The sequence below is a fragment of the Perna viridis genome, chromosome 8 (assembly GCF_037379345.1).
Source record: "Perna viridis isolate PV_CMFRI_1.1 ecotype Kerala chromosome 8, ASM3737934v1, whole genome shotgun sequence".
In the NCBI taxonomy this organism is placed as follows: domain Eukaryota; kingdom Metazoa; phylum Mollusca; class Bivalvia; order Mytilida; family Mytilidae; genus Perna; species Perna viridis.
In genome coordinates, this window is record NC_142452.1 from 24344169 (window position 1) to 24363389 (window position 19221).

The following is a 19221-nucleotide window of genomic DNA, read 5'->3' on the forward strand; positions in this document are numbered from 1 at the left end:
TGGAATCTGTGTTTAAGCGTCTTGAAGAGAATGGTTTAAAACTTCGCGGCGATAAATGTGAGTTTTTCAAGAGTGAGATTAAGTACCTTGGGGTTATTGTATCTGCCGACGGTATTAAGACCGATCCCGATAAAGTATCCGCCGTAAAAAGCTGGCCTAAAGTAAGTGGTGTCAAAGATCTTAGAAAATTTCTTGGTTTTACATCATACTACAGAAAGTTTATCAAGGACTATGCTAAGATTGCAAAGCCATTAAATGATTTGTTAATTGGTCACCACACTAACAAAAAAAAGGCTAAGCCTAAGAAGAAAGCAAAGCCAACTCCCTGGCAGTGGGGTACCAATGAGCAAAATGCGATGGATGCAATCATTAGCAAGCTTATAAATCCACCTGTTCTTGCTTTTGCAGACTTCTCGTTGCCTTTTATTCTTAATATAGACGCATCTGGAACTGGTCTTGGTGCTATATTGTATCAGAGAAGAGAAGGTAAAGAGAGGGTCATTGCATACGCTAGTCGTAGTTTACGTGGTCCAGAACGGTTATATCCGGCCCACAAGAGGGAATTTTTGGCACTTAAATGGGCAGTAACCGACAAATTTCATGATTATCTGTCAGGTAGTAAGTTTGAGGTCAGAACTGACAATAACCCATTAACCTACGTCTTAGATAAAGCTAAGCTTGATGCTACAGGACATAGGTGGGTGGCCGCATTGTCAAACTATGATTTCAATCTGAGCTATCGGACCGGTAAATCGAATATTGATGCCGATATTTTGTCCAGAAATCATACTAATCTAAACCACATAGACTGTGACGTCATTAAGGCAGTATGTAGTTCAGCAACTATTGCTCAGTCAGAACAACCAATAGTAGAAAGTTTACTGTTATCACAAGATGCAGAAATTGTCGACAATATGGATTATCAGTCAAATTTATCCGATATTGACTGGTCCAAAGAACAGAAATGTGACATTGCAATCAGTAGAATTATCGAATTAATTAGTACTGGACATAAACCGACGAAACGGCAGATCTCGAAGGAAAGCGATGACGTCAAGAAATATATAAGAGAATGGGATAAATTATATATGCAACAGGAGGTTTTATATAGAAAGAGTTTTATCAACAACGAGTCAGTTTCTCAGCTAGTGTTGCCCGATATCTACCGTGAGATCGCTCTTGTAGGTCTTCACGACGATGTTGGTCATCAGGGCCGAGATAGGACTTTGTCGTTGGTAAAATCCAGGTTTTATTGGCCAGGTGTAGATAAAGACGTTGAACGTAAGGTGTCGTCATGTGCAAAATGCATTCTAAGAAAAACCAGATCAACGAAATCCGCAGAATTGATTAATATATCTTCGTCTCAGCCTTTGGAGATTCTATGTATAGATTATCTAACACTGGAACGATCCAAAGGGGGTTATGAAAATATATTAGTCATAACTGATCATTTCACAAGGTATGCTCAGGCAATTCCAACAAGGAATCAGTCAGCTAAAACTACAGCCAAAAGTTTATGGGAACATTTCATTCAACATTATTCGTTTCCATCTCGTATACATAGCGACCAAGGTCGAAACTTTGAGTCGAAAGTTATCAGAGAGCTATGCAATTTGGCAGGCGTTAAGAAATCACGCACCACCCCTTACCACCCACAAGGTAATGGCCAATGCGAACGATTTAATCAAACTCTGTTAAATATGCTAGGCACTCTCGAAGATGATAAAAAGGCGAATTGGAAGAGTTATGTAGCACCGCTAGTACATGCTTATAATGCTACTAAGCATGAAAGTACTGGTTATAGTCCGCATTTTCTAATGTTTGGTTGGCATCCACGTCTTGCTATTGATGCATTTTTAGGTAGTGACGTCAACTCTTCTTCGACAGCCGATCGAAATTCGTATGTCTATGGTTTGAAGAAAAGATTGCAGTTCGCATATAAAACGGCAGCGAAAACAGCAGAAAGGGTTAATAGACGTCATAAATCTCGATACGATCTCAAGGTGCGTCAATCAACACTTGAACCGGGTGATCGAGTATTATTGAAGAATGTAGCATTCAAAGGAAAACATAAGTTGGCAAATAAATGGGGTAAAGAACCTTACATCGTAATGTCTCGACCCGATTCTGAAATTCCAGTTTATGTGATCCGACAAGAACACGGACGAATCCGAAAAACGGTACATAGAAATATGTTATTACCGATTACATCTGTCCAATTTCTGGATTCTGGGGAAACGAGTCGGAACCGCCCAGAAAGAAAGGAGACGGAAGTTTGTGTCGACGTTACAGAATCGAATGAGAATGATTATTCAGTTGGTATTGACGATGTGGAGTATGAACCGGAGTCTAATTCCGAGGATGAACTCGTTTTTGTAAGACATGACGGATCACAGAAACAGGTTAGTCCTTTGAATCCATTGGCAGTTCCGTTTGATCCACAAGTAATCGTTAGGCGTGACAATTATTCGTCCGATTCAAGTTCGAGCAGTTATAATAAACTGTCGAGTTTAACTGATACCCGATCGAGTGCGACATTAGAGAATTCGATTTCCGATGTACGAGAAAGTAGTGAGTCCGTCGTTGAACCAAATGTTAGTGAACCGGATGTTACACCAGAAATCCCAGTTCGTAGGTCTACTAGACAAGTCAGACCACCTATCAGATTTAGAGATTATATTACATAGTTTTATTAATTCATTAATTATATATATTTCATTTTGCGATTTTGTTTATATTAACGGAAATTTCCATATAGAATATATATTCATTTCTTTTAGATTGAAATGAACCCGCGGACCTATACATACACCTCCAGTAGAGGAAGAACACTGGAAGGCAAATTGTTTTGCCAACATTTATACGTAAAACCGGGTGCAAACTTGAGATAATTATGTGACAAAGCGTACGATGATTTAAAAGATATAGATGGTAACAAAATCGTTTATTTTATAGCGGGTATACCGGACATATGCTCCGTTCGCAGAGCAAACCGTTATCAAGAATCTTGCTTAGAGATCAGAGATTCAAAAGGAGAAAAGATCAATCATATGCAGATTTTTAAAACTAATATCCGTATGATAGAAGAGAAGTTAAGTTCCATAGATTGCAAAATAGTAATGGCAACTATTACTACTATGAGTTTCGTGGTATGGAACAATATAAGACTTCAACAAGGAAAAACTTCTTATCTTCTATTGGATACGCATTATGATAATATGCAAGAGATGCTGAACGAAATCTTAAACAAAATAAATAGTTATATTACAGAATATAACACCGGCAACGGATTTGTCACACCGTTTTTGCACACACCAGTTCATAAATATAATAAAGGCAGAATTCGATACGTTTATTCGAAATTGATTGATGGTGTACATCCGGGAATCGAATTACGTGATGTATGGATTCGACGTTTGAATTCTGTATTTGGATGTAATGAGTCCAAGTTGAATAATTGAGAAACAAAATGGGTTCACAAACATGATGTAAATCTGTCTGATATTTTGATAAATTGTATTGTTTGCAATATTTTACATGTGTATAAATAAATACTTGTTTTCATATGAGTTTTGGACATTTGTAATCGCATAGAGGCGCTTGCCACATGTTTGACTTGGGAATGGCCAAATTTCATTTTGAATATTTGACTATGCATTTTCGATTGTATTATTGTGTTTATTGTTTTGTCATTGGTTTCGGGGACGAATCCCATTTTTCTTATGGAGGGGGTGTATGTCACCGTATAGATTGTAAAGGGGGGATGTATTTGATATAGTTATTATGTAGATCGTATGCATATATGATCCGTACTTGAATTTGATAGATTATTAGTTGTTTATAATCTAGAAGGGGGATGTTTTGTTTATATGTTATCAATCACTCGTCATATCATTCGTCATTCATTCATATTCATCATGACGTACATGTATTTGTAATCATCATGACGTACATTTAATCAATACGACATGAACTATATTTTGACTTTATACAGTATCGACATTCCCGCGCCACGGACACTGCATGTCTTACTAACAAAATATTATAAAATCAATAACAATTGAAAATTTGCTCACTCCACAATAGTCGACGGAGGACGCAAGTCGCCGTTCAGGTACGAATATTTATTGATTAAGAAATTTATTTCATTTCTAAAATATTTTATTTGGAAACTTTATTATTCAATGAGATAAAGTTTAATAAGATTGATAGTAAGTAAATTGGATAAACGTTTTAGCTATTTGGAATTCATATAGTTTCAATTTGACAATAATCATTATTCTTTAGTTTAATAATATTTCATTTCAATTTCCGTAATTCATTTTCACAAATTTATGCAAAGTTAAAATTCGTATAGTTCATTCATTTCATGTTAGTTTATCATTCAATATCGGCAAATGATAGTTTTTGTGCATCGATACTCCGTAAATACACATTTATGGAATGTGTAGATCTTGTGCATTATTTTCAGGTTACGCTGTATTTGGCAAACATGTATATGTTTATTTTCAGACGAATAAAGTTAAATTACCAGGACGACTTTTTATGCAGCCATAATACAAATATTTTGCCGATGTCCCGGCCCTTGTATTTTGACCTGCGACACAACTTTTATTCAAAAAATATTCAAAATTGCCGAAGAAATAAAGGACTTTAATTTCGCCACTTTTGTCACAGTGTCAGGATGGCCGAGTGGTCTAAGGCGCTGCGTTCAGGTCGCAGTCTGGTTCTCCAGGCGTGGGTTCGAATCCCACTTCTGACATACCTTATTTTTGGTAACATTTTACAAGTATACTTTCTTCATTCATTTCGAAAACCGATTTAGAAGTACCCTTAATCATACATGGATAAGTGAAAGTCTTTTCCATCCAAAGGTAATTCTGGGATAAGTCATTTTGATACTACAATGTGCAATCGACATCCAAGAGAATACCGTGCTTTTAACATTGGAAAAATACAGTTTACTGTTTCCTGTGTTTTCATGAAATCAATGGATATTGCGGAGAACAATGTTATCTTTTTAAAAAAACCTTTTCAAAAAATTGCTTAATCATTTGAAGTTTTGTTTCTGGAAAGAAATATTTTCCCGCCTTTTCACAGATAGGAGATCGGAATATTCGAGAAGCACAGAAACTGTATATAAGATAATTTATATGTAATTGGTAAGAACTTTTATACAAAAATGTTCAAAATTGCCGAAGAAATAAAGGACTTTAATTTCGCCACTTTTGTCACAATGTCAGGATGGCCGAGTGGTCTAAGGCGCTGCGTTCAGGTCGCAGTCTGGTTCTCCAGGCGTGGGTTCGAATCCCACTTCTGACATACCTTATTTTTGGTAACATTTTACAAGTATACTTTCTTCATTCATTTCGAAAACCGATTTAGAAGTACCCTTAATCATACATGGATAAGTGAAAGTCTTTTCCATCCAAAGGTAATTCTGGGATAAGTCATTTTGATACTACAATGTGCAATCGACATCCAAGAGAATACCGTGCTTTTAACATTGGAAAAATACAGTTTACTGTTTCCTGTGTTTTCATGAAATCAATGGATGTTGCGGAGAACAATGTTTTCTTTTAAAAAAGCTTTTTCAAACAATTGCTTCATCTTTTGAAGTTTTGTTTTTGGAAAGAAATATTTTTCCCGCCTTTTTACAGATAGGAGATCGGAATATTCGAGAAGCACAGAAACTGTATATAAGATAATTTATATGTATATGGTAACAACTTTTATTCAAAAAATGTTCAAAATTGCCGAAGAAATAAAGGACTTTAATTTCGCCACTTTTGTCACAGTGTCAGGATGGGCGAGTGGTCTAAGGCGCTGCGTTCAGGTCGCAGTCTTTTTCTCCAGGCGTGGGTTCGAATCCCACTTCTGACATACCTTATTTTTGGTAACATTTTACAAGTATACTTTCTTCATTCATTTCGAAAACCGATTTAGAGGTACCCTTAATCATACATGGATAAGTGAAAGTCTTTTCCATCCAAAGGTAATTCTGGGATAAGTCATTTTGATACTACAATGTGCAATCGACATCCAAGAGAATACCGTGCTTTTAACATTGGAAAAATACAGTTTACTGTTTCCTGTGTTTTCATGAAATCAATGGATATTGCGGAGAACAATGTTTTCTTTTAAAAAAGCTTTTTCAAACAATTGCTTCATCTTTTGAAGTTTTGTTTTTGGAAAGAAATATTTTTCCCGCCTTTTTACAGATAGGAGATCGGAATATTCGAGAAGCACAGAAACTGTATATAAGATAATTTATATGTAATTGGTAACAACTTTTATTCAAAAACTGTTCAAAATTGCCGAAGAAATAAAGGACTTTAATTTCGCCACTTTTGTCACAATGTCAGGATGGCCGAGTGGTCTAAGGCGCTGCGTTCAGGTCGCAGTCTGGTTCTCCAGGCGTGGGTTCGAATCCCACTTCTGTCATATCTTATTTTTGGTAACATTTTACAAGTATACTTTCTTCATTCATTTCGAAAACCGATTTAGAAGTACTCTTAATCATACATGGATAAGTGAAAGTCTTTTCCATCCAAAGGTAATTCTGGGATAAGTCATTTTGATACTACAATGTGCAATCGACATCCAAGAGAATACCGTGCTTTTAACATTGGAAAAATACAGTTTACTGTTTCCTGTGTTTTCATGAAATCAATGGATATTGCGGAGAACAATGTTTTCTTTTAAAAAAGCTTTTTCAAACAATTGCTTCATCTTTTGAAGTTTTGTTTTTGGAAAGAAATATATTTCCCGCCTTTTTACAGATAGGAGATCGGAATATTCGAGAAGCACAGAAACTGTATATAAGATAATTTATATGTAATTGGTAACAACTTTTATACAAAAATGTTCAAATTGCCGAAGAAATAAAGGACTTTAATTTCGCCACTTTTGTCACAATGTCAGGATGGCCGAGTGGTCTAAGGCGCTGCGTTCAGGTCGCAGTCTGGTTCTCCAGGCGTGGGTTCGAATCCCACTTCTGACATACCTTATTTTTGGTAACATTTTACAAGTATACTTTCTTCATTCATTTCGAAAACCGATTTAGAAGTACCCTTAATCATACATGGATAAGTGAAAGTCTTTTCCATCCAAAGGTAATTCTGGGATAAGTCATTTTGATACTACAATGTGCAATCAACATCCAAGAGAATACCGTGCTTTTAACATTGAAAAAATACAGTTTACTGTTTCCTGTGTTTTCATGAAATCAATGGATATTGCGGAGAACAATGTTTTCTTTTAAAAAAGCTTTTCAAAAAATTGCTTAATCATTTGAAGTTTTGTTTTTGGAAAGAAATATTTTTCCCGCCTTTTTACAGATAGGGCACAGAAACTGTATATAAGATAATTTATATGTAATTGGTAAGAACTTTTATACAAAAATGTTCAAAAATGCCGAAGAAATAAAGGACTTTAATTTCGCCACTTTTGTCACAATGTCAGGATGGCCGAGTGGTCTAAGGCGCTGCGTTCAGGTCGCAGTCTGGTTCTCCAGGCGTGGGTTCGAATCCCACTTCTGACATACCTTATTTTTGGTAACATTTTACAAGTATACTTTCTTCATTCATTTCGAAATCCGATTTAGAAGTACTCTTAATCATACATGGATAAGTGAAAGTCTTTTCCATCCAAAGGTAATTCTGGGATAAGTCATTTTGATACTACAATGTGCAATCGACATCCAAGAGAATACCGTGCTTTTAACATTGGAAAAATACAGTTTACTGTTTCCTGTGTTTTCATGAAATCAATGGATATTGCGGAGAACAATGTTATCTTTTAAAAAAGCTTTTTCAAACAATTGCTTCATCTTTTGAAGTTTTGTTTTTGGAAAGAAATATTTTTCCCGCCTTTTCACAGATAGGAGATCGGAATATTCGAGAAGCACAGAAACTGTATATAAGATAATTTATATGTAATTGGTAACAACTTTTATTCAAAAACTGTTCAAAATTGCCGAAGAAATAAAGGACTTTAATTTCGCCACTTTTGTCACAATGTCAGGATGGCCGAGTGGTCTAAGGCGCTGCGTTCAGGTCGCAGTCTGGTTCTCCAGGCGTGGGTTCGAATCCCACTTCTGACATACCTTATTTTTGGTAACATTTTACAAGTATACTTTCTTCATTCATTTCGAAAACCGATTTAGAAGTACCCTTAATCATACATGGATAAGTGAAAGTCTTTTCCATCCAAAGGTAATTCTGGGATAAGTCATTTTGATACTACAATGTGCAATCGACATCCAAGAGAATACCGTGCTTTTAACATTGGAAAAATACAGTTTACTGTTTCCTGTGTTTTCATGAAATCAATGGATATTGCGGAGAACAATGTTTTCTTTTAAAAAAGCTTTTCAAAAAATTGCTTAATCATTTGAAGTTTTGTTTTTGGAAAGAAATATTTTTCCCGCCTTTTTACAGATAGGGCACAGAAACTGTATATAAGATAATTTATATGTAATTGGTAAGAACTTTTATACAAAAATGTTCAAAATTGCCGAAGAAATAAAGGACTTTAATTTCGCCACTTTTGTCACAATGTCAGGATGGCCGAGTGGTCTAAGGCGCTGCGTTCAGGTCGCAGTCTGGTTCTCCAGGCGTGGGTTCGAATCCCACTTCTGACATACCTTATTTTTGGTAACATTTTACAAGTATACTTTCTTCATTCATTTCGAAAACCGATTTAGAAGTACCCTTAATCATACATGGATAAGGGAAAGTCTTTTCCATCCAAAGGTAATTCTGGGATAAGTCATTTTGATACTACAATGTGCAATCGACATCCAAGAGAATACCGTGCTTTTAACATTGGAAAAATACAGTTTACTGTTTCCTGTGTTTTCATGAAATCAATGGATGTTGCAGAGAACAATGTTTTCTTTTAAAAAAAGTTTTTTCAAACAATTGCTTCATCTTTTGAAGTTTTGTTTTTGGAAAGAAATATTTTTCCCGCCTTTTTACAGATAGGAGATTGGAATATTCGAGAAGCACAGAAACTGTATATAAGATAATTTATATGTAATTGGTAACAACTTTTATTCAAAAACTGTTCAAAATTGCCGAAGAAATAAAGGACTTTAATTTCGCCACTTTTGTCACAGTGTCAGGATGGCCGAGTGGTCTAAGGCGCTGCGTTCAGGTCGCAGTCTGGTTCTCCAGGCGTGGGTTCGAATCCCACTTCTGACATACCTTATTTTTGGTAACATTTTACAAGTATACTTTCTTCATTCATTTCGAAAACCGATTTAGAAGTACCCTTAATCATACATGGATAAGTGAAAGTCTTTTCCATCCAAAGGTAATTCTGGGATAAGTCATTTTGATACTACAATGTGCAATCGACATCCAAGAGAATACCGTGCTTTTAACATTGGAAAAATACAGTTTACTGTTTCCTGTGTTTTCATGAAATCAATGGATATTGCGGAGAACAATGTTTTCTTTTAAAAAAGCTTTTCAAAAAATTGCTTAATCATTTGAAGTTTTGTTTTTGGAAAGAAATATTTTTCCCGCCTTTTTACAGATAGGGCACAGAAACTGTATATAAGATAATTTATATGTAATTGGTAAGAACTTTTATACAAAAATGTTCAAAAATGCCGAAGAAATAAAGGACTTTAATTTCGCCACTTTTGTCACAATGTCAGGATGGCCGAGTGGTCTAAGGCGCTGCGTTCAGGTCGCAGTCTGGTTCTCCAGGCGTGGGTTCGAATCCCACTTCTGACATACCTTATTTTTGGTAACATTTTACAAGTATACTTTCTTCATTCATTTCGAAATCCGATTTAGAAGTACTCTTAATCATACATGGATAAGTGAAAGTCTTTTCCATCCAAAGGTAATTCTGGGATAAGTCATTTTGATACTACAATGTGCAATCGACATCCAAGAGAATACCGTGCTTTTAACATTGGAAAAATACAGTTTACTGTTTCCTGTGTTTTCATGAAATCAATGGATATTGCGGAGAACAATGTTATCTTTTAAAAAAGCTTTTTCAAACAATTGCTTCATCTTTTGAAGTTTTGTTTTTGGAAAGAAATATTTTTCCCGCCTTTTCACAGATAGGAGATCGGAATATTCGAGAAGCACAGAAACTGTATATAAGATAATTTATATGTAATTGGTAACAACTTTTATTCAAAAACTGTTCAAAATTGCCGAAGAAATAAAGGACTTTAATTTCGCCACTTTTGTCACAATGTCAGGATGGCCGAGTGGTCTAAGGCGCTGCGTTCAGGTCGCAGTCTGGTTCTCCAGGCGTGGGTTCGAATCCCACTTCTGACATACCTTATTTTTGGTAACATTTTACAAGTATACTTTCTTCATTCATTTCGAAAACCGATTTAGAAGTACCCTTAATCATACATGGATAAGTGAAAGTCTTTTCCATCCAAAGGTAATTCTGGGATAAGTCATTTTGATACTACAATGTGCAATCGACATCCAAGAGAATACCGTGCTTTTAACATTGGAAAAATACAGTTTACTGTTTCCTGTGTTTTCATGAAATCAATGGATATTGCGGAGAACAATGTTTTCTTTTAAAAAAGCTTTTCAAAAAATTGCTTAATCATTTGAAGTTTTGTTTTTGGAAAGAAATATTTTTCCCGCCTTTTTACAGATAGGGCACAGAAACTGTATATAAGATAATTTATATGTAATTGGTAAGAACTTTTATACAAAAATGTTCAAAATTGCCGAAGAAATAAAGGACTTTAATTTCGCCACTTTTGTCACAATGTCAGGATGGCCGAGTGGTCTAAGGCGCTGCGTTCAGGTCGCAGTCTGGTTCTCCAGGCGTGGGTTCGAATCCCACTTCTGACATACCTTATTTTTGGTAACATTTTACAAGTATACTTTCTTCATTCATTTCGAAAACCGATTTAGAAGTACCCTTAATCATACATGGATAAGGGAAAGTCTTTTCCATCCAAAGGTAATTCTGGGATAAGTCATTTTGATACTACAATGTGCAATCGACATCCAAGAGAATACCGTGCTTTTAACATTGGAAAAATACAGTTTACTGTTTCCTGTGTTTTCATGAAATCAATGGATGTTGCAGAGAACAATGTTTTCTTTTAAAAAAAGTTTTTTCAAACAATTGCTTCATCTTTTGAAGTTTTGTTTTTGGAAAGAAATATTTTTCCCGCCTTTTTACAGATAGGAGATTGGAATATTCGAGAAGCACAGAAACTGTATATAAGATAATTTATATGTAATTGGTAACAACTTTTATTCAAAAACTGTTCAAAATTGCCGAAGAAATAAAGGACTTTAATTTCGCCACTTTTGTCACAGTGTCAGGATGGCCGAGTGGTCTAAGGCGCTGCGTTCAGGTCGCAGTCTGGTTCTCCAGGCGTGGGTTCGAATCCCACTTCTGACATACCTTATTTTTGGTAACATTTTACAAGTATACTTTCTTCATTCATTTCGAAAACCGATTTAGAAGTACCCTTAATCATACATGGATAAGTGAAAGTCTTTTCCATCCAAAGGTAATTCTGGGATAAGTCATTTTGATACTACAATGTGCAATCGACATCCAAGAGAATACCGTGCTTTTAACATTGGAAAAATACAGTTTACTGTTTCCTGTGTTTTCATGAAATCAATGGATATTGCGGAGAACAATGTTTTCTTTTAAAAAAGCTTTTCAAAAAATTGCTTAATCATTTGAAGTTTTGTTTTTGGAAAGAAATATTTTTCCCGCCTTTTTACAGATAGGGCACAGAAACTGTATATAAGATAATTTATTTTATAATTGGTAACAACTTTTATACAAAAATGTTCAAATTGCCGAAGAAATAAAGGACTTTAATTTCGCCACTTTTGTCACAATGTCAGGATGGCCGAGTGGTCTAAGGCGCTGCGTTCAGGTCGCAGTCTGGTTCTCCAGGCGTGGGTTCGAATCCCACTTCTGACATACCTTATTTTTGGTAACATTTTACAAGTATACTTTCTTCATTCATTTCGAAAACCGATTTAGAAGTACCCTTAATCATACATGGATAAAGTGAAAGTCTTTTCCATCCAAAGGTAACTCTGGGAAAAGTCATTTTGATACTACAATTTGCAATCAACATCCAAGAGAATACCGTGCTTTTAACATTGGAAAAATACAGTTTACTGTTTCCTGTGTTTTCATGAAATCAATGGATATTGCGGAGAACAATGTTTTCTTTTAAAAAAGCTTTTCAAAAAATTGCTTAATCATTTGAAGTTTTGTTTTTGGAAAGAAATATTTTTCCCGCCTTTTTACAGATAGGAGATCGGAATATTCGAGAAGCACAGAAACTGTATATAAGATAATTTATATGTAATTGGTAAGAACCTTTATACAAAAAAATGTTCAAAATTGCCGAAGAAATAAAGGACTTTAATTTCGCCACTTTTGTCACAATGTCAGGATGGCCGAGTGGTCTAAGGCGCTGCGTTCAGGTCGCAGTCTGGTTCTCCAGGCGTGGGTTCGAATCCCACTTCTGACATACCTTATTTTTGGTAACATTTTACAAGTATACTTTCTTCATTCATTTCGAAAACCGATTTAGAAGTACCCTTAATCATACATGGATAAAGTGAAAGTCTTTTCCATCCAAAGGTAACTCTGGGAAAAGTCATTTTGATACTACAATTTGCAATCAACATCCAAGAGAATACCGTGCTTTTAACATTGGAAAAATACAGTTTACTGTTTCCTGTGTTTTCATGAAATCAATGGATATTGCGGAGAACAATGTTTTCTTTTAAAAAAGCTTTTTCAAACAATTGCTTAATCTTTTGAAGTTTTGTTTTTGGAAAGAAATATTTTTCCCGCCTTTTTACAGATAGGTGATCGGAATATTCGAGAAGCACAGAAACTGTATATAAGATAATTTATATGTAATTGGTAAGAACTTTTATACAAAAATGTTCAAAATTGCCGAAGAAATAAAGGACTTTAATTTCGTCACTTTTGTCAGGATGGCCGAGTGGTCTAAGGCGCTGCGTTCAGGTCGCAGTCTGGTTCTCCAGGCGTGGGTTCGAATCCCACTTCTGAAATACTTTATTTTTGTTAACATTTTACAAGTATACTTTGTTCTATCATTTCGAAAACCGATTAAGACGTACCCTTAATCATACATGGAGAAAGTGAAAGTAAACTAATACAGCCTTTGTCATTTGGTGGCATCTTTTGATCTAGCTGTTGCATTGGTACACGTTATAATTTTGATCCAAGTTAACCGTTGTCAATAACAGGATGCTTTTTTTCACAATTTTTCTGTTGAGGGATGGACGAAAAGGTCCAAAATTGAAGAATTTATATGTTTTGCTTTTGTTTTGAACATTGAAAGAAACAGTTCGAACCTTACACATGTAAACATACATGTATATTATAAGTAATCTTATCAAATCGGTCAGGTATATGTTGCTGCAGATTATTACTTTTTGTATATTTAAAACTCATATTAAAAACCGAGCATGCATGACAAAATGGAGAACAGTCTAGCTCTTGATAGTATTTTTCAAAGTGACTAATTAGATTTTAGCAACTGTAGGTTAGGCTGTTTTGTAAATGTGGAGGAAAGAAGACAGGGGACGGAAACGAACTACCATAGTTTTTGACTATATTCTGTTTGATTCATCGTACACATTATTAATACATACTGCTCATAAGAAATGGAGAAGTAAAAAGGGCAAAAGGACAGTCTGATAATTTAAAACCACAAAACATGCGTATGTGTACACATTATTAGCCATGTTTAAAACGTGAAAAGGAACACGTATAAAAAGATCATCGACCGTAGTTAAAATGGTTGCAAGAGATGTAATGAGTCTTACCCCTACGACATACCCAATGCTGTAATGACGTTTCTTACATCCTTTCAGCACCTGCGTATGGAGTTTTCATATCACAACTCATAGTTATGCCAGAGCTTGCCGAAACTACGCAGACTTTTTGTATCGCACTAGAACTCTAACAAATAGGCTTTTGGAACATGGTTATGTTGCTACAAGATTGAAGTCATCACTACAGAAGTTTTATGGTCGTGATCATGAATCCATCTGCACCATGAAAACTGAATTATTCAACGGGTCATAGTTTTCCTTTCCTCGTTTGTCTACCCTGGACTTGACTTTTTATGAGCAACTCGGCGGGTGTTTCTAGAAAAGCAGAGGACGCTTACCCTACCGGTGCACCTGGTCCATGCTCCCAGTTTTTAGTGGAGTCCGAGTTGCGCATTTGCTTTTGTTACTTTGTATGTATGATTTTAGTTACTTTATGTTCTTTGTTGTGTATGTTTTCCATGTCTGCTCTTTGTCCCTGGATTGCATTCATTTGACCTTGGTTCCCTTGATTACTCTTCCATTTCTCTTTATTCACCGATAATGATGCCATTTGTAACTTTTAAAATTTCATCGTATGCGCCATTAAAACATAAATGTGGAAAATATACTGATCGGTAAAATTGTGTGATATTAAAACACATACACTTTATATTTGTAGTAGTTTTGTTTTGTTCTTCAGCAGGAGAATAGTGTACTTCTTGTTCTTTTTTACATATATATTGTATTTGGAACGTTGAAAAATGGATTAATAAATAATGTTGACACCAGCGATTCAGAAAGAAAAACGAAATTCAAAATGAATAAAGGTGTTATATTTTATTGTTTAATAGGTACATTTCGACTAACCCTTGGAATTAACATTCACTTTTTAACAAAACTTGTCCGATGTTAATCACTGCATTATTGTGATAACATGTCGAACTACCCGTCTTACACTCTTGCAAGAACAAATCGTATGCTGCCCGACAATACTTATCAAAGTAACTAACGAAAGCACATTTGATAATGAAACAGGTGTCAATTCTGTGCATTGTGAGATCCCAATGATATTCAAAATAAATAAGTCAACTTCTTGGAAAGCTGTACTTAAACTAAAAAGATTATAGCAGAAAATGATCGTGTTTGTTCCTAGAAAGATTTTAATATTGTTATTATTTTGCTGGTATTCTATCTGTTTCAGTTCATGCTGTTTCCATATCATTACATATCCATAACTTTGTGGTGTAAAACGTCTTATTTTAAATGAACACACAAGGCAATTTAAAAAAAATATATATTGTCAATAAAAATATTTTTAGTTTCTAACAAAACCTGTCCGATGTTAATCACTTCATCATTGTGACAACATGTCGAACTGTACACTCATGCCAGTTTAAATCTTATGTTACCCGACAGTTTAATTTGAGCTTTGTGGGGATATCAATGCTATGTGACATTTTAAAATAAAATTGTTTATTTCTGGGAAACTGTACTTAAAATGAAAAGATTGTAACAGAGTATTTTCATGCTTGTTTTAGGAATGATTCTACATAGTAACAATATACTTCTTTTATATTTTTTCTGTCTGTTTCAAATTTATTATTTATTGATAATATTAGACTGACGAAAGTGATCTGAAACAGGTTGAGACAAATATATCATAGTTGTAATTCAAGCTAAGCAGAATGGCAATCCATACTGACAGGTTAATGCTACTAATTTATTTATTTCTGAGTTCAAAATCGGACCTGACAAAATTATGTCAAATTAATTATTCTCCAAAAATTGAAGAAGCCAGTTAAAGTTCTTAAATGGGTTACTGTGAGGAAACAGTGAAAAAGAAAAGCAAACGCCTTGGACGGATAAGATTGATAAAAGTTTTGAAAATGAAGTTTGTTTTTTTTTAATGATGGTTTCACTGCTTTAAAGATGTTGATATCCATGCGACAATATGTACTTTTAACCATGTACATAGTATTTGGTTTGATATGAAAAAACATAGCACAACATTATATGTAAATGTTTTGAGCATTCAGACAAAAAATGTATCGACAAAGTCACGTTTTATACATTTCATCGCATTTCTATTTAACCGTAGTTGTTGCCAAAAAGGGTAATATGACGAATGCTGAATTATGCCGAAAACTGCAACAAGTAAATGTCCTTAATATGTTTCCATAGTTTTAACGCAACTTTTATAGCTTACACAGCATAAGCATGTTGCATCAAAACGAGAAATCGATAGTTCATACATATATGTAGCCACTAATTAGATTAAGAATGAACCCCGTTTTGACTCGTGTACCTCGGGAAATCCATATATAATTATAAATAGGATTAGGATCGAGGTGTATAGCTACGTTATAGGGGTCTAGGGCGGATGATCCAAACATTATTTTCAAAACATTCACAGGTACACGAGGTCAATAATACTTCAAGATCAAACCATAGATTCAGAAGCTGAATCACGTACGATGTGGGTGATTGTACCTTTGTCAAAGGCACACATCAGCAGATGATAAGGAATCTAAATGAAAATAACAAAAGGGGTGTTTTTATCAAAATTAAGTAATGAATTAACTATGGAAAACAATTAAAAAAAGTCAAAATATAGCAGTACGGCATATTAATGTATAGCAAGTGGTGCTGTACCAGCCTTAGACCAAGACCTAAAATGACTCATTTTTTCTCGTTTATCCATCTGGAGAAGTTGTTTGTTTTTTTTTCATCCAAAAGCTTTCCCGAGACACTCTTTTACATTTTGACCAGTTTTTATTATGTTCTATGTATATATCTATCTATCTATCTATATATATATATATATATATATATATATATATATATATATATATAACGTCTCAGAATGTGACGACTCTATTCGCTACACTGCTCCATCGGATCAAATTGATACAGGGAAGATAACGTAAACTTATAGAAGGGTCTGAAAAATTCCCAACGATGTTAGAACTGTCAAATTTGCGAAGCAAATATTTGGTCGTTCCCTCCGCGGGACTCGAACTCGTACCGTTGTGACATCTATGGCATATGTGTGTGTGTGTGTGTGTTCCAACAAAAGCGGATTTTGGGGCAACTTCCGAAACCCTCCACTTACATCACTTCCAAATTTTGATCAAATCAGCTGTTTGATACACTTCCGGTGAAGGTTGACAAAATTCATTGCAAATATACACGCCAGTCTTATGTCAAAACGGCCCTGACCTGAATATCAAACGATTGTGAAACGAATGCCGAATACGTAATCAACTTTACACTGATTCAATATACACATTTAACTTTATTGTTCCAAATCTTTTGAGACCGAAGTTTATCGTTTCTTAAAGTAATTCGTACGTACTTTTTTAATTTAGTTGTGTAATTTAGTTTTTATATAGCATAGATATCCCTTGGAAAAGTTTAAGCATTTGTAGCTCACCTGGCCAAAGGCCATGTGAGCTATTTTCATCACTTGGCGTCCGTCGTCGTCGTTAACAAATATAGAAAACTCTTCTCCTCTGAAACTATTAGACCAATTGAAACCAAACTTGGTATAAATGTTTTTAGGGTATCCTGCATACAACTAATGTGGGGATTTTTGATCCGTCAAAAAACATGGCTGCCGTTACTAAAAAAACAACATAGGGGTCAGACATTAGTTTTTCGCTAATTTTATCTCCAATACCTTTAGGTTTAGCCAAATTCTTTCAATTGCTGAAATTATCCTTATTGTACGGCCTAAACAGTCTCCAGGGATAAAAGTTGTCGGATAACTCTTTGTTATCGCCCTAGAATGGTGAAAAATTACCAGATGAACAATTCAGGTTCCTGGAAGCCTCTTGTTTATCTTTACATGCAACCTAATCAGCCTAAATCTAATTCATTCCTTTTTTTAGAATTGTATATAGATTTTTTTGGACACAGCGGGTGGGCATCGTATTTTCAAAAATCAATCAGTCTCTCGAGCATCAGATATACAAAACAAATATATAAGCGATACATTTACAATTTTTAGCTCGCAAATAAAGACCATTGGAATATTGGAAAAAGCATTAAGCTGATTATTATCGTTTTTTAAATTTATAAAAGATTTTGTAGATCTATTACGGTGGCGGCTACAATAATGAAACTATTTCAGTAATGTAAAGAAGTTTTGTACACAAATTTTATTATACCGTTCTCAGAAATATCGTTAGCTTTTATTCAATTAAAGTAATATATAATATGATTATGGACAATTTTCTTTCTACCATCGCCTGTAAAAGTAGAATTAACATTTTAAAAACTTTGTTGTAACCAGTTCCGTTTAAGTTAATGCGTGCTTAATTGTTTCTTTTTAGTTTTATTGATGTCGTTTAAGTGAAAATGTTGACTAATATGCAACATTGCAAGTATCAAACTTACAATATCTAATAACGGAAATGACTTTACCAGCATTATTTATTTTATATAAATAGAAATGTATACATGTAACTTCGGATATTGATCCTCCGGGGTACAAAATTAATCAATGCTAATTATAAAGGAATTACGATCGAAATATTAGGTTTGTTTTATGGAGATCAAAGGTATATTTTTAATACTGGCGGTGATTTCGTGAGGTATTTTCCAGTAAATGACTTTTTCCTTCCATGGCCGTTTTTTTTTTTTTTTTTTTTTGTTTTTTTTTTTTGTTTTTTTTTGCTTTGGTAACATTTCAGTTCATTTAATATGAGTTTTGTAACGTCTAGTTTTGTTTCTTACATTTGGCAGTGAAAGAAATCCAAATGAAATGAAAAATTAACGAGTATTGTTGACGCACCTATCCACTGGCATTAAGGACCAGATAAACGTGATAAAAATGTAATATAAAATGTTTCAATGACAAATATCTTCTTCGCTTTATGTTATTTCCAGTGTAATGCAAGTGAACACACATGAAAAGCAAACAAACTTTCAATGGCCCAATAGGATCGGATTAACACCATATTTAATGGGAAATGTACTCAAATAATATAACATCGTTCATATATATATATACTATACATCTGAAAAACCAAACCGGGGTTAAAGGTAAAGAGAACAGATGAATATTAACACAAGAAATGAATGCATTAATATATATTTTTGCAGTCTGATATAAAAGTTTGAAAAATTCCCAACGATGTTAGAACTGTCAAATTTGCGATGCAAATATTTGGTCGTTCCCTCCGTGGGACTCGAACTCGTACCGCTGTGACATCTATGGCCAATGCCCTAGACCACTTGGCCAGCTAGCCTATATATAATATATCTTTCGCTGGCCGAGTCATTCCTCCTCGTAGGATAAATCTAAGGCTGTAACTTAGTACACGATGTATGGTCTATGGCGCTGGAATTTGTGCAGGCGGTGTTGCCATAGATGTCACAGCGGTAC

The 19221-nt window shown here is 34.6% G+C and overlaps 16 non-coding genes across 16 annotated transcripts; all 16 read left to right on the forward strand.

Annotated features, from left to right (window-relative positions):
• Positions 1-4678: 4678 nt before the first annotated feature.
• Trnal-cag (transfer RNA leucine (anticodon CAG)) lies at positions 4679-4762 on the forward strand. The gene has a single exon. It is a non-coding gene; the product is annotated as a tRNA-Leu (tRNA).
• Positions 4763-5238: 476 nt separating this feature from the next.
• Trnal-cag (transfer RNA leucine (anticodon CAG)) lies at positions 5239-5322 on the forward strand. The gene has a single exon. It is a non-coding gene; the product is annotated as a tRNA-Leu (tRNA).
• A 477-nt stretch (positions 5323-5799) lies between these two features.
• Trnal-cag (transfer RNA leucine (anticodon CAG)) lies at positions 5800-5883 on the forward strand. The gene has a single exon. It is a non-coding gene; the product is annotated as a tRNA-Leu (tRNA).
• A 477-nt stretch (positions 5884-6360) lies between these two features.
• On the forward strand, positions 6361-6444 carry Trnal-cag (transfer RNA leucine (anticodon CAG)). The gene has a single exon. It is a non-coding gene; the product is annotated as a tRNA-Leu (tRNA).
• Positions 6445-6919: 475 nt separating this feature from the next.
• Positions 6920-7003, forward strand: Trnal-cag (transfer RNA leucine (anticodon CAG)). The gene has a single exon. It is a non-coding gene; the product is annotated as a tRNA-Leu (tRNA).
• Positions 7004-7459: 456 nt separating this feature from the next.
• Positions 7460-7543, forward strand: Trnal-cag (transfer RNA leucine (anticodon CAG)). Its single transcript has one exon. It is a non-coding gene; the product is annotated as a tRNA-Leu (tRNA).
• Positions 7544-8020: 477 nt separating this feature from the next.
• On the forward strand, positions 8021-8104 carry Trnal-cag (transfer RNA leucine (anticodon CAG)). Its single transcript has one exon. It is a non-coding gene; the product is annotated as a tRNA-Leu (tRNA).
• A 456-nt stretch (positions 8105-8560) lies between these two features.
• On the forward strand, positions 8561-8644 carry Trnal-cag (transfer RNA leucine (anticodon CAG)). Its single transcript has one exon. It is a non-coding gene; the product is annotated as a tRNA-Leu (tRNA).
• Positions 8645-9122: 478 nt separating this feature from the next.
• Positions 9123-9206, forward strand: Trnal-cag (transfer RNA leucine (anticodon CAG)). Its single transcript has one exon. It is a non-coding gene; the product is annotated as a tRNA-Leu (tRNA).
• Positions 9207-9662: 456 nt separating this feature from the next.
• Positions 9663-9746, forward strand: Trnal-cag (transfer RNA leucine (anticodon CAG)). The gene has a single exon. It is a non-coding gene; the product is annotated as a tRNA-Leu (tRNA).
• A 477-nt stretch (positions 9747-10223) lies between these two features.
• On the forward strand, positions 10224-10307 carry Trnal-cag (transfer RNA leucine (anticodon CAG)). Its single transcript has one exon. It is a non-coding gene; the product is annotated as a tRNA-Leu (tRNA).
• A 456-nt stretch (positions 10308-10763) lies between these two features.
• Positions 10764-10847, forward strand: Trnal-cag (transfer RNA leucine (anticodon CAG)). Its single transcript has one exon. It is a non-coding gene; the product is annotated as a tRNA-Leu (tRNA).
• A 478-nt stretch (positions 10848-11325) lies between these two features.
• On the forward strand, positions 11326-11409 carry Trnal-cag (transfer RNA leucine (anticodon CAG)). Its single transcript has one exon. It is a non-coding gene; the product is annotated as a tRNA-Leu (tRNA).
• Positions 11410-11865: 456 nt separating this feature from the next.
• On the forward strand, positions 11866-11949 carry Trnal-cag (transfer RNA leucine (anticodon CAG)). Its single transcript has one exon. It is a non-coding gene; the product is annotated as a tRNA-Leu (tRNA).
• A 478-nt stretch (positions 11950-12427) lies between these two features.
• Trnal-cag (transfer RNA leucine (anticodon CAG)) lies at positions 12428-12511 on the forward strand. The gene has a single exon. It is a non-coding gene; the product is annotated as a tRNA-Leu (tRNA).
• Positions 12512-12980: 469 nt separating this feature from the next.
• On the forward strand, positions 12981-13064 carry Trnal-cag (transfer RNA leucine (anticodon CAG)). The gene has a single exon. It is a non-coding gene; the product is annotated as a tRNA-Leu (tRNA).
• Positions 13065-19221: the final 6157 nt, after the last annotated feature.